The sequence below is a fragment of the Ursus americanus genome, chromosome 23, assembly GCF_024610735.1.
Source record: "Ursus americanus isolate L20-20 chromosome 23, mUrsAme1.1.p, whole genome shotgun sequence".
NCBI lineage: Eukaryota > Metazoa > Chordata > Mammalia > Carnivora > Ursidae > Ursus > Ursus americanus.
In genome coordinates, this window is record NC_142149.1 from 39,281,092 (window position 1) to 39,293,519 (window position 12,428).

General features: G+C 56.8%; 1 protein-coding gene across 5 annotated transcripts in view; it reads right to left on the bottom strand.

The window, feature by feature from the left end:
• RAB11FIP4 (RAB11 family interacting protein 4) overlaps nucleotides 1-12,428 on the bottom strand; it is a 110,673-nt gene that overhangs the window by 12,347 nt on the left and 85,898 nt on the right. Inside the window, exon 1 of one of the 5 annotated variants that reach the window (XM_045773705.2) lies at nucleotides 4,457-4,538. The exons of the other annotated variants lie outside the window; for them this stretch is intronic. The gene's annotated coding sequence lies outside the window, so the exon portion shown is untranslated. Of the gene's footprint in view, nucleotides 1-4,456; nucleotides 4,539-12,428 lie in introns of those variants that run through there. 5 annotated transcript variants of the gene reach the window in all.

Sequence of the window (12,428 nt, forward strand, 5' to 3'; positions counted from 1 at the left end):
GGACAGTCTGCCGTGGCCCACCCCAGCCATGCTGGGGAGCGAGGACACGGGGCCCTTTGAACCTGAGCTTGGGGTTGGCCCCCAGTGCCCAGCACACGGCCCAGCGCCATGTCAGTGCGAGACAAATATCTGCTTGAGCCTTTTGCTAAAATCATGTTACAGAGTTAAGAGCTCTGGCTTTATTCGGAATGCACCTAGTCTGAGAGGCGGCCCTCTACAAACCCTTTCCTGGGGCTGCCACCTCCAAGGGAGGCCCGGCTTCCACCTGCTCCCCTCCGAGATGTCAAGCTACTCCTGGGGTTCTTGGGTGTGCTCCCCGGCGAGGGCCGGCAGAGCCCTGCGTGAGAGGCGCTCCCTGCAGCCCCACGACTGCAAGAGGTGTCACGGAACAAAGGCTGGGAAGGGCCTCCGGGCACCTCAGACAAGAACAGGCCCAGGCACACGCAAGGAAGGTGGTCAGTGACAGGCCTGGCTGGGCCCACCTAGGAGGGCGCCGGCACCGGCTGCGGCTGGTGGTCTCTCCCCACCAAGACTTCCTGGCCTAAGTATAGACAGCGAGTACTGAGCTTGGCTCCTGCCTGTGCCTGACTCGGGCTAAGCATCGCACAGACTAATCAGGTCGGTATCAGGCAGCCAGGGCCCCGACTGCGGAGGCCAAGGGGCTGTGTCACAACCACCCCTAGTGCTCACACGGCCCTCTCCACCTCGATGTCACTCCCCCAACCTCACACTGCTGGGCTGCGGACCCTAAGCGAGGTCCCCTCATCGGCAAGCCCGACGCTGCGTCCCAGGAGAAACCAACATTTACCGAGCAGTCAGCAAGGTCTGGAGACAGAGGTGAGAACTGACACAGAATCTTCTGTGGGCTTACGACAACACTTCAGAAAGGTGACTCTTGGCCCCGTTCATGAGCAAGGGTGTTCACGAGCTCAGAGAGGAGCCTGCCAGAAGTCTTCTGGCCAGGAGGCGGAGGGCCACCTACCCCTGGCCACCGCCGGCTTGGTTCCGTTTATCAGGGAGGCAACCCACGCTTCACGCATTTTTCCATCTCACGGTGACAGTGAGAAGAGCGCGCATCACAGGAGCGTATTAGTAAGTGTGAAGCCCAAGCATTCCGGCCCATGCCGCCCGCTGCCCGCCCGCGGCAGGAAGCTCGCCGGGCTGTGCAGACACTGGAAGAGAAGCCAGGCAGGGGGGAGACCACCCAGGAGGAGAGCAGGCCTCCCAGAGGGGCGGTGCCTGTGCCCCGGTCCTTCGCCTGACTTCCGAGCCACAAAGGCGGAGGGAGGTCAGCGCTTGCCAGGACGGCCTGCCTTGGGGCTTACAAAAGAGTCCTTGGCCACTTTCAGTCTTCACAGCCCCACGAATTTCAGGGTCTCCTTGCCCCCCTTGTGGGGGGGGGTGGTGACTGGCCTGGGGCCCCATGGGAGTTGGTGGCAGGGCAGCACGGGACTGTGAGCCACCAGTGCCTATCCTCTCCTCAAAGCACGGTCAGCAGGGGTCCCAAGGAGGCCACTGCCCACCACACTCCCAGGAGGCAGGCAGGGCACCAAGTGGAGACCAGGGGCTGAGCTCCTCAGGTGTCCGGCCTGGCCTGTGGGTGGCTAATTCGTGTCTGTCTCCTTGGACATGGAGATATAGAGGCCCGGTTTTTGCCAGGCACTCTGCCCAGAGACACCCAACTCACCAGACGGGCGTGGGGACCGTGGCCCCCCCTCACCAGATGTCCCAGATACCCACTCCCGACAGCGGGGCCGAGAGAAAAGAGTGGCCTGTCTCAGTCGTAGGTGGGGCAGGAAGGGTCAGGTGCCCCCACGGGGGTCACTCCCTGCCAACGAGACCACCACTTCCTCAGGCATAATCTTACCCTCTGCCCACACAAGGTGCCCATCTGTCCGGCCCTCCGCAGCTGAAAGCATGCGGTCCAGCTGTGACAGCAGCCCCGGAGAGTTCTGGGACGGGGTGAAGGACTCGTAGTCTTAGTCTGACACGTGGGGAAGATGAGGCTCAGAGTGGGTGGGGGCTGCCCCGGAACGTGCCAGCTACGGAAGCCAGGCTCTTGACATGCCAAGTCAGGGCCCCTCAGTGCCCCCTCGTCACATAGACACACACACACGCACGCACACACGCACACACACTCTCAACATGCCAGCCTTTTCTCTTAAAATCAGCCGCCTCCCCACATGACACCTTTTCATTCAACCCACTGTTGCTTGCCCAAGGCAAGTTATAATTTTTAGGACTTCAAAACTATTTCTACTAGTTTCCCCCTAAATTCAAATAATATAAAGACAGCTCTAAGAAAAGTAACTAGATACCCTGGTTGGTCCAGACAGACAGTACTGGTTTGGCATTTGTCCTGGACAAAAGTGGCCCTGTCACCCCTGCTCCTTCCTCGGGAATGTCCTCACCCGGCCTCCCATTCCTCTGGGCCCTCTGGGGAAGGGCTTGGTGTAGCACCGGGCCTGGGAGCAAAGCTGCTAGAACTGGGCACAGCCTGCTCTGATCCCAAACACCTCAGGAAGGGAGGCAAAGCACGGGCAGTTGCTGGAAGGTGCTAGAAGGCCACTACTTATTGGCTTGGAGACTAGAAGTATGCCTTCCTCAAGAGGCTAGGCCTGGGGAATTACTGGAAACAAGGGTTTCTAGAGAGATCAGAGGCCTGCAGCTGGGAAAACAGGCCCTATCCAGCTGCTCTGGTGGGGCCAGTCTGCATCACCAGTGTACCCCTCCACATCCCCAGCCCGTCTCCACCTGGGACTGGATGCAGCTGGTCCTGGCTAGAAGTGGGAACCCAGAGGCACCTGGGGAAGCCCCCCTCCAGTGAGAGCAGCACTTACCCACCAGCGGGCCCCAAAGTCACCCCTTCCTCTGTAGGAAGTTGGCACAGGCTGAATTCAACGGCTGGTAAAAAAACATACCCATGGTGGGATAGGGCATCCCAGCCTCAGACGGGCCAACAACGCCCCGCCGTCCACACTCCCAGAGGGGGGTGCGGCAGGGCCCAGACACGAGGACTTCATCTGGTCCTCCCCCGTTCCCCACCTGACCTTAGTGGGACGCCACCTCCAAGTCACAGACACCACTACTCCATTTTTGTGGCAGCTGGGGCACGGACTCCAAAGGACCCCACTTGCACATTCCCTGCGAGAAGGAAGGCCCTCAAGGGAGTAACCATGGGGATATCTGCGTCTGAGCCCCCAGCAGTCAGCCCCACAGGGGGCACGTGGCAGGTGAGCGGCGAGTAGCTGTGGCAGCACACTGCGCGGCAGAACGGGAAGCTGCGAAGAGCCTAACTGCGGCAACCCCGAGGCCTGGGTGCCCGCCCGGCTTGCTCACCGGCCGCCGTGCCACCCCGGATGAGTTGTTCAGTCTCTGAGCCTCATCTAAAAACAGGGCTGGATAACCAGCTGGCCAGATTGCCAGAGAGAACCTACGTCGAACAGTGGTCATCCCTCACGGATGCTGGGAACATGGCAGAGAGGAGAGGGCGCAGAGTGCTGCTGGGAGCGAGCTGGGGAGGAGGACTGACTGGGTTCAAACCCCAGCTCCACCCCTCAGCTCTGCAACCTGGCCCGAACTTCCCGGGGCCTGTTTCCCCATCCGCAGAAGGCAGTTAACAGTCATCAGGAAACAAGTAGCACGCATGCTAAGCACACACGGAAAAGGATCAATAAATCTGAGCTACTATGGTCTTCACTGTGTTGAAATAAGACAAGCAGGGGTGTCTCCAGGCCCAATGGCCTCTGTCCAGCCCTCTGGGATGCTATCCCGTTGACCCCCAGTGACACGCCAGGTGGAAGTCGGCTGGGTTCGAGCTTCTGGAAGCCTGAAGTTTGCAAGTTACAGAGGTGCAGGTGCCTCTCTTCTCCCCCCAGGTCCGTCTTCTACAGACTCTCTTGGAAGGTCTCTCTGCACGTGAATTACACACTTTAGTAAGTGTCAGGATGAGATACCGCCTGGGCAAGGGAGTCCAGGAGGCCCAGAGGCTCCAGCTCACCCACCCCCAGCCCTGGCAGTGGCTCTGCTTCCCAGGCGGGAACTCAGAGCCAAAGAACAGCTCTGTGGGGACAGGGCTGGGTAAAAATAGCTCCGTTGGGCACATCCCAGCTTCCCTCGCAGCCAGGCACCAGCGGGCACACGTGGAACCCCGCTGCAGGGAAGGTACTGGGCAGGGAGCGGGGAGGCGGTGGACACAAACCGAGCCTGGTGCAGGAGAGAAGCCAGGATGCTGTCTGGGTGAGGCTGAGCTGGTCTCTGGGGGAGTGCGGGGGGGGGGGGGGGGGGGCGGGCAGGGGACGAACTCCCTTGTCACAATCCCAGCCAGTCCACTGCCCAGGAAGAGTGATAGGCCTGCTCACGGTCCCGCTGGCTCTTCCCCACAGGAAGCAGAAGATGAAGGAGCTAACTCGTGGCTGCCAAGGCCCCCAGGTCCAGAGAGAGGGGACGGGCTTACCCGGGCTGGGATCCCCGAGCCGCAGCGGCTCAGCCACCCGTCCAGGCACGGCAGCGGCGGAGTGAGTACGCGATCCGGGCTGCACCCGCCGCCTGTGGGTGGCTGCCAAGCCCTGCACGGAAGGAGGCCCTGCTCTGCAGGGCGGGTCGGTGCTCCACAGCGGCTGATAAGGTTCTGGCTCCCATGCCAGTCAAGGGGCGAGGGTGGGATAAAGGGGGAGGTAAGTCTCCACACAGGGAGGCTGATGCCTAAGCCTCGACTTCGGAACAGAAGTAACCTTGGCTTGGATGCAAGGCCCGGCTGGTCCCCAACAAGGTCAAGGACAAACAAGGGAGCACCAGGTCACGAGCCATTAGAGTTCATTTATCGCCCGTCTTGGCCAGCCCTGGAGACTGACCGCATACTGTAAGATGAAAGCCCAAGCGTCCCACTCTGGTGGAGGAGGCCAACGTCAAGAAGACAGGACAGACTGCCACGTTCCTGTCCCGAGGGACCAGATCAGACAGTGGCCAGGAACCAGACCTCTGTCATGCACTTCCTTCCCTGGCCCCTGGACGGGCCTCCTAAGTCAGCCAGTTTTATGGATGGGAGAAGTGAGGCTCTCAGGAAGTCGTGGTTCGGTCCCGGGTCTGGCCTGCACTGGCCGTGGAACCTCAGGCTGATATTGAAGAGAAGAGAAAGAGAAACTACCGCTCGACTTTCTCAAGAGCTCCCAGGCCATTTGCATAGAGCAAAAGCACGCAGATAAGGAGTGGCTGCTACCGTACGCACCCCCACAGTGGAAGGGGTGTGGAAGCCCGCAGGGCCTTCTTTTCCCTGTTCTTAATCGCAACTCTTGCACTGTCTCTCCCCCCAGTCTCACACTTCCCCTCCCCCAACAGACGCGGCTGCTGCTAAGGGAGGGTCACAGGAGTGACACAGAAAGAGAGGGTATGATGTAGCTCCCAGAAAAACTCAGAAATGAGGGTGTCCGACAGCCCCGTGGCAGCTAACCTAAGACCCTAAGGGGTAAGCAAATTACAGGGGGCAGAGCAGAGGGGCTGAGCAGTAAGGGATCTGCTATTTCCCCAGGAAGGGGCTGGGAGGGGGAGTCTACAGCAGACCCTGGCAGCGTCCACCCAGGCACTGGCCGGAGGGGTCGGGTCTGGTCTGCCCCGCGTGGCCAGCCTGCCCCAAGGCTGTGGGGTCCGACGTAGCTGCCACTGGAGCCTGAGATCATTCAATGTCCACTGGGACCTTCTAACCAGCTCCCCCGTGTCCAAGGTCACCCACCACTCTTCTGATCACAGCAACCTTCCAGGAGCCCGAGGCCGACGGGGAGAGGCGGGCTGCCCAAGCTCGCTGCCAGAGCTCACTTCTCACTGTAAGTCAGCCAGCGGGCACTCTGGCTCTGCCTGTCCATCTACAGACAATCTGTGGGCATGGGTGGCCCTCAAGTCCCAAAGACATGAGGGAAGGGCCAACAAGATCTGGTTTTCAAGCCTGTGAGGCTTTGGGCCAGACCCTGGACCCCACTGGAAACGCCCGTCACAGTGGGGTCATGCGTGCCACTGGGAGACCCCCAAGCCCTCTTTCCCCACCACCTCACTTCCATTCCAAGAATATGTTGAAGCATTTCAAATGTCAGCAGTTAAAAATTAAAAATGTATTACTAAAACTCTAATGGAGAAAAAAAATGGAATAAACAATGCTTCGGTCAGCCAAAAGGCTACAGAAAAAAGGAGGAAAAGACCGAAGATCGTAACTCAACCAGTAAATGAAAACAGAATACACCACACTAATACACACCCCGTCAGACTAGATAAAAACACCGACGACACAATGCAAACGTTAGCGCACAGGCCAAAAGTAGAAGTAAAAGGATGACGGGTGACGGGGCGCCTGGCTGGCTCAGTGGGTAGAGCATGTGACTCTTGATCTCAGGGTCAGGAGTTCAAGCCCCACGCGGGGCACAGAGATTACTTTCAAATACAAGAACGAATAAAGGTGGAGATTTTAATTCATCTCTCTCGTAACTGATGGAGCAGGCAAACAAAAGAATTAGAAGGGAGACGGAAGGTGTGAACCACGCAAACGAGACCCGATGCACATCGCACACTGTCCCCAGCTGTAGAATAAACCATTGGAGGGCAGACTGAGGAACTGGAGGCTGGCACAGTACCAAAGAACCACCCGACGCCCTCCAAACACCCTCTATCCCCCCCAATACCTCGACCGTGGAGAAAATAGGCTATTGTACCTTTAATACAGTGGTCAAACCTAGCATCACTAATTGGGAACACTGAGACGTGGCCTCCTGATGGGACACAAGATGAAGGACAGGGCCTCCCCTACTCAATTCGAATCAGGCCTTAAGATCTAACCCCTACTAGGGGCACCTGGGAGGCTCAGTTAGTTCTGCACCTGCCTTCAGCTCAGGTCATGATCCCAGGGTCTTGGGACCGAGCCCCACGTCCTCGGGCTCCCTTAGTGGGGAGTCTGCTTCTGCCTCTGCTCCTCCCCTCTACTTGTGCTCGCTCTCTGGCTCTGTCACTCAAATAAATAAAATCTTTAAAAGGTGCATTTCTAACAAATTCTTGGGTGATGCTGATGGTCCCAGGACCACACTGTGAGAACTGTTGTTTTAGATTAATCAAGAGACAGAATAGCTAAACGTTAACTTTGATTAGATCCCAGCTCAAACAAGTAAGCAAACCGCCACCTTGCTAGCAAGACCTACTGGGGTCAAAATGGAAGCTAGAGTACGGACTAGATATTGGGTGATATTAGAGAATGATGCTTGCTAATTGTGCTTGCCAATAATTATTTTTTTAATGATTTTTTATTATGTTAGTCACCATACAGTACATCCCCAGTTTCCGATGTAAAGTTCGATGATTCATCAGTTGCGTATAACACCCAGTGCACCATGCAATACGTGCCCTCCTTACTACCCATCACCGGTCTATCCCATTCCCCCACCCCCCTCCCCTCTGAGGCCCTCAGTTTGTTTCTCATAGTCCATAGTCTCTCATGTTTCATTCCCCCTTCTGATTACCCCCCCTTTCTTTATCCCTTTCTTCCCCTACCGATCATCCTAGTTCTTATGTTCCATAGATGAGAGAAATCATATGATAGTTGGCTTTCTCTGCTTGACTTATTTCACTTAGCATTATCTCCTCCAGTGCCGTCCACATTGCAGCAAATGTTGAGAACTCGTTCTTTCTGATGGCTGAGTAATATTCCATTGTATATATTTGCCAATAATTATGAAGGAGAAATATCCTTAGTTTTGGTAACACCTTGCCTAATTTTCTTTCAAATGGTTTAGGGAAAAAAAGTTACATGGAGAGATAAAGCCAATATAGCCGCAGCACTGGAGGGCAACTGGGGTGTGTAAATCCTTGCTGGGGCTGTCTTCCCCCACAACCAGCTCCATCCTGGTCTGCTGGGGTTGCAGGGGCCAGTTTGGGCTCCACGTGAAACACTGTGGGGGTCCTCTTGTGTGGCTGAGGGAGACCTGGCCATGGAGGGGCTGGAAGGTGGGCTCTGGAACCATGGGGGCTGGGAGGGGGTGCTTCAGGCAAAACCTTGGGGAGTTACACACATTTGGCGGCCCCACCCTCAACGGCTTCCCATAATTGGTTCTCACAGGTCTTACTTTTGTTTTTTCAGTATGGTAGCAGAAACATACATACATAAAACATGAAAGAGAGTTGCCCCAAACTTGCTGAACTGGTTAAGGAAAAGTGCAAAATCTCTGACAAGTTTAGCTCCATTTAAAAGGAATATGCGGAAGTGAAGCCATTCTTAAAGGCGGCCAACACCCCAGAGACAGAGTCACAGGAACAGGGAGCCTGCTGGGCCGACACAACCCCAAGGGTCAAAAACCCCACGAGCTGAATGAGGAGGTTCCGAATGATCAGATCAGGTGGCAATGGTGGCTCAGGCTCTAGAAAGCAAACCGTGAGTCAGACACTGGAACCTTCCGAAGATAGCACTTGGCCAAGAGCCGCCCCAGTGGGCCCATCATCAAGAGTGGGCCTGTGCCTGCGGGCCAAGCTGCCTCCCATCCCCTCCACTCAGGGCCCTCCCTAGATGCTGGGCTCTGCTCACAACCCGCGTTCTCCTCCCCTTGGAGGACGGCTCCAGAGAACTTTCTGTTGTGGGATGAACTGTGTCCCGTCACCCCCCAAATTCACATGTTAAAGTCCCAACCCCAGTACCTTAGAGTGTGACTGTATTTGGACATAGCATCTGTAGAGAGGCAATTGTATTAAAATGAGGGCATCGTGGTGGGCCCTAATTCAATCGCCTGACATCCTTATGAAGCGTAGGAGATTAGGACACACACACACACACACACACAAACCGTATGAAGACACAGGGAGAAGACAGCCATCTGCAGGCCAAGGGGAGAGGCCTCAGGAGAAACCAACCCTGCTGACGTCTGGATCCTGAGGGCTGGCCTCCAGAATTGTGAAAAAATTCATCTCCGTTGTTCAAGGCAGTCGGTCTGTGGTACTCAGTTGTTCGCCGGCCCCCACCTTTTCCTTCCCCCACTCGGAAGCCTGTATGGAGACCCTCGGCCCCACCGGGATTTGTCCCCCACCTTCCCACCCTGATCATAAAGGCGAATTCCTTCCAGGTCAATTCAGTTCAACCTCCAAAGAGAACTGCTGGATCTCTAGAACCTCGTCAAGAGACTGGGGCTTCATCTGTCTCCCCTCAAAAGAAACGTTGCCTTCTCTCTCGTGCTCACTTTGAGAGACTGCCATTTCTAAAGCCGTATTCTGCCGAAGCTAAGTTTGGTGATCTGTAATGACCAGGATGATGTTTCATAAACACGCCACAGATAAATCTAAGTTCTCTCTAGTGTTCTCCCAATCCTACAGGTATCACATTTTAATTTTAAAGGAAAGCGTACATGGAGTTCAGCCAGAGACCTTTAAAACTGCAAAGGCGATTTCTGTTTGCCCAGAACTGTATTTAGTGTAGTTAGGATACAAATGTAGAAGTGATTTTACCTAAACAGTGACTGGTTTACAAGAGAAGAGACCAGCAGTTAGGCCTGGAACCACAGGCCCGTGCCCAGGCACAGCCCCGGAAACAGTCTCACCCGGGGCAGGCCACCTCTGTGGCCAGGAGCTCTCCGTAATTGAGCAAGATATTACCAGTTTCTCCATGCCAGACGGTATTTTGGGTGACTTGAAATCCAGAGCAGACTTCTTCCCTCCACTGTGGTCAGTTTGGGAAGGAGGGCCCTCACCACTCCTGGGACACGTGGGCACCTTGCTCGGCCGGGACCCCAGCCTCCCTCCGACACGGCCAGAACTGGAGCCCGCCTCCCCCTCCAAGGCCGGCTGTGCAGGGTCAGGCGGGTCCTGCAGCTGCATCTGGCGAAGTGACCCATCTCCAAGGAAAAAACCACCGGGGAGGTGGCCCCAGGGTGAACTTCTGTTCCCGTAGGGACCAAGCCCTTGACGGGGTAGGGCGGTCCTAACAAAGCCCTGCGTCCCAGATCTGAGTGCCTCAGGAAACCTACCTCCTGAGCAGAAAGGATCCCAAGAGGCCATCTGGCCTAACCCCTGCCCCCGAACAGAGCCAACAGTCTTGGTTTTCAAGTGAGAGCGTGGACTTAAGAGGCAAACTGTTGGGGATTAGGAAAACAGAACTTAAATTGCTTCCACATCTGGAAACCAAGCCCAGCAGCCAGCCCCAAGAATTCCAGGCATGTCAGCTGATGGAGAAGCTGCAGGTCCATGGAGGTGTTTCCTGTGAGGCGAGTCCCCCCCACAAGCACCTACCCGAATCCACAAGACCAGTCTACACCAAGAGGCCGGCTGGGGGAAGGGGACCCCCGGGAGCACCCACCACGCGGCCAGTGTCTGCTCTGTGCTTTACCGAGGTGGTCTCACCTCCTTCCCCCAAAGTGCCTGCACGAAAATACGGTCTCCTCCTTACAGGTAAGGACCCGGTGTCCATGGAGTTGAATCCACCTCTCCCTGAGGTTATGCTGCGATTTTTCTCTACGGCCCTATTGTCACACAAAAAGGTAGAGCCACGTGAGCCTGACCCAGGAACCCCCGGACATCAATCACCCCACCTAAATTCCCAAAAAAGATTTCCCAAGTGCACGCTGGGAAGCAGCAGTTCCCACCCGGCCACTGGACCTGCTGCTCAGAAAACCACAGCCAGGGGTCGGGCAACTCAAATGTCAAAGGCGAGTAACAGGCTGCAAGTTGAAAGGGGCACACATCAAGGGCTCTCCTGGCTCTTTGAACGGGCAGCTATTTTGGGCTACAAATTATAGCTTTTAAAGATGTGGCTGTTTGAAGTGAGGGCTTAATTACTCACACAGTCAAGAGTTTGTGGGGCTCGCTTTGGGGGCTCCATGTTTTACCATCATGCCAAGGAGGGCATAGAGAGGAGCCTGGGATGGGCCGGCAGTGGCCCGGGCCAGCTCTGCTGGGTAGGGGGAGCAGTATTCCTTCAGGGGGCACCCTCAAACGAGGGGACGTGAACTTTCCAGGGAGAGGCCATGGTCTGCCTCAAGGACAGCACACCTGAACAGAGCTACCCGACCATCTAGAGCTGGGCCAGGGACCCACCTCACCCCCTTCTTTGCACAGAAACCCTCAGGTTGGGAAGGCCAAGCAGAGTGTGCCTGCGTTCACCCACAGCCAACAGCCAGAGCTTTCAGGGCAGACAGACTGGGATCAGGCAGGCCATGGACCAGGCAACTCCCCCGCCCCCTCCCACAGCCCCCCTGCCTTGACTTTTATAACCTTCAGGCACCTCCCATCAGCCCAGAGCCCCAGCAGTGCTCCCAGCAGGCTCCGTTCAGGTGCTCCCTCCTGTCCTGCCTCTGCCAGGTCCAGCTCCTCAGGCCGGGTGTCCTCAGGGCTGCTCGCTCACACCCAGGCTCACCAGAGCCTTGCTGGCCAGAGTGCAGCCACAGCCCGGGGAGGCGGAGCCAGCTCGGGTCCCTTCCCAGGCTGTCCCACAGTAGGAACAGGTGAGAGCTCTGGGTCTGACCATGGGGCTCAGAGGGCAGGAGGTGCCCAGAGTACAAGGCTATGGACCGTCCATCAAAGAACTCATGAGCTCCCCAGTGGCCACAAAACCAGGCCCTGTCTGAGCCCAGCACACACAGCCCCGGCCAGCTCATCTCATCCTCAGGACATGATCATGCCAATCCCCTCCCCTTGTACCCCAAGCTCTGGTCTCACGTGATCACCACCTCCACGCTTTGGCTCCTTATGCCTGACCCAACTCTTCCCCATGCCACGAAGGGCTGTCCCTAAACAAGCCTGAGTCAGAAAGTCACTGTGTCCGGGAGGCCAGTCCTTCCCCTCCCTGCACACCTCCCCCAGCCCAGAACCGAGCAACCAGAGCCCTATAGCCATCCTAGGCACAAGCCCACGAGCACTTCTCTGCTCCCATGACTCTCTCCCCGGGACACTGCGCAAGGCGGCCTTATCTTCACCTCCCCAGCCCCTACCTACCACTTCAGGGAGAGAGGGATTACCCAAGGGGGAAATTTTCCCCTCCCAGCATTGGCACGACTGACCCACTGGTTCCCCCTGTCCCCAGTAAGGAGCTGTGTGGTAGCCTTGCTTCCTGGGGGGGGATCCCAATGGGGCCACCACACCAGCTGGGACGGGCACTCTGTAACAAAGTTGTGCCCCAACCCCAGCCCTGTTTCTCTCAGGGCTGCTGAATTCATCATACCCCCTGTCACACACAAAGGACAGGGGTCCACCCTTGTGCCAGAGCCCAAATAGCACCTCATCAGGGAGGGGGCTGGGAACCCCGCCACCGTACACAAAACTGAGGGAGGTTGGCTGCCGGCTTTCATCAGGATCTCGAGAGAGGGAGAGACAGAGGGACCTGTGATGAGAACGAGGTTTGAAACCACCGCCTGCTCTGAGAGTTTCCCTCCAGCCAGCCTCTCTCGCTGAGGCCCTCGTTGGGGTGGCCCACTTTCAGC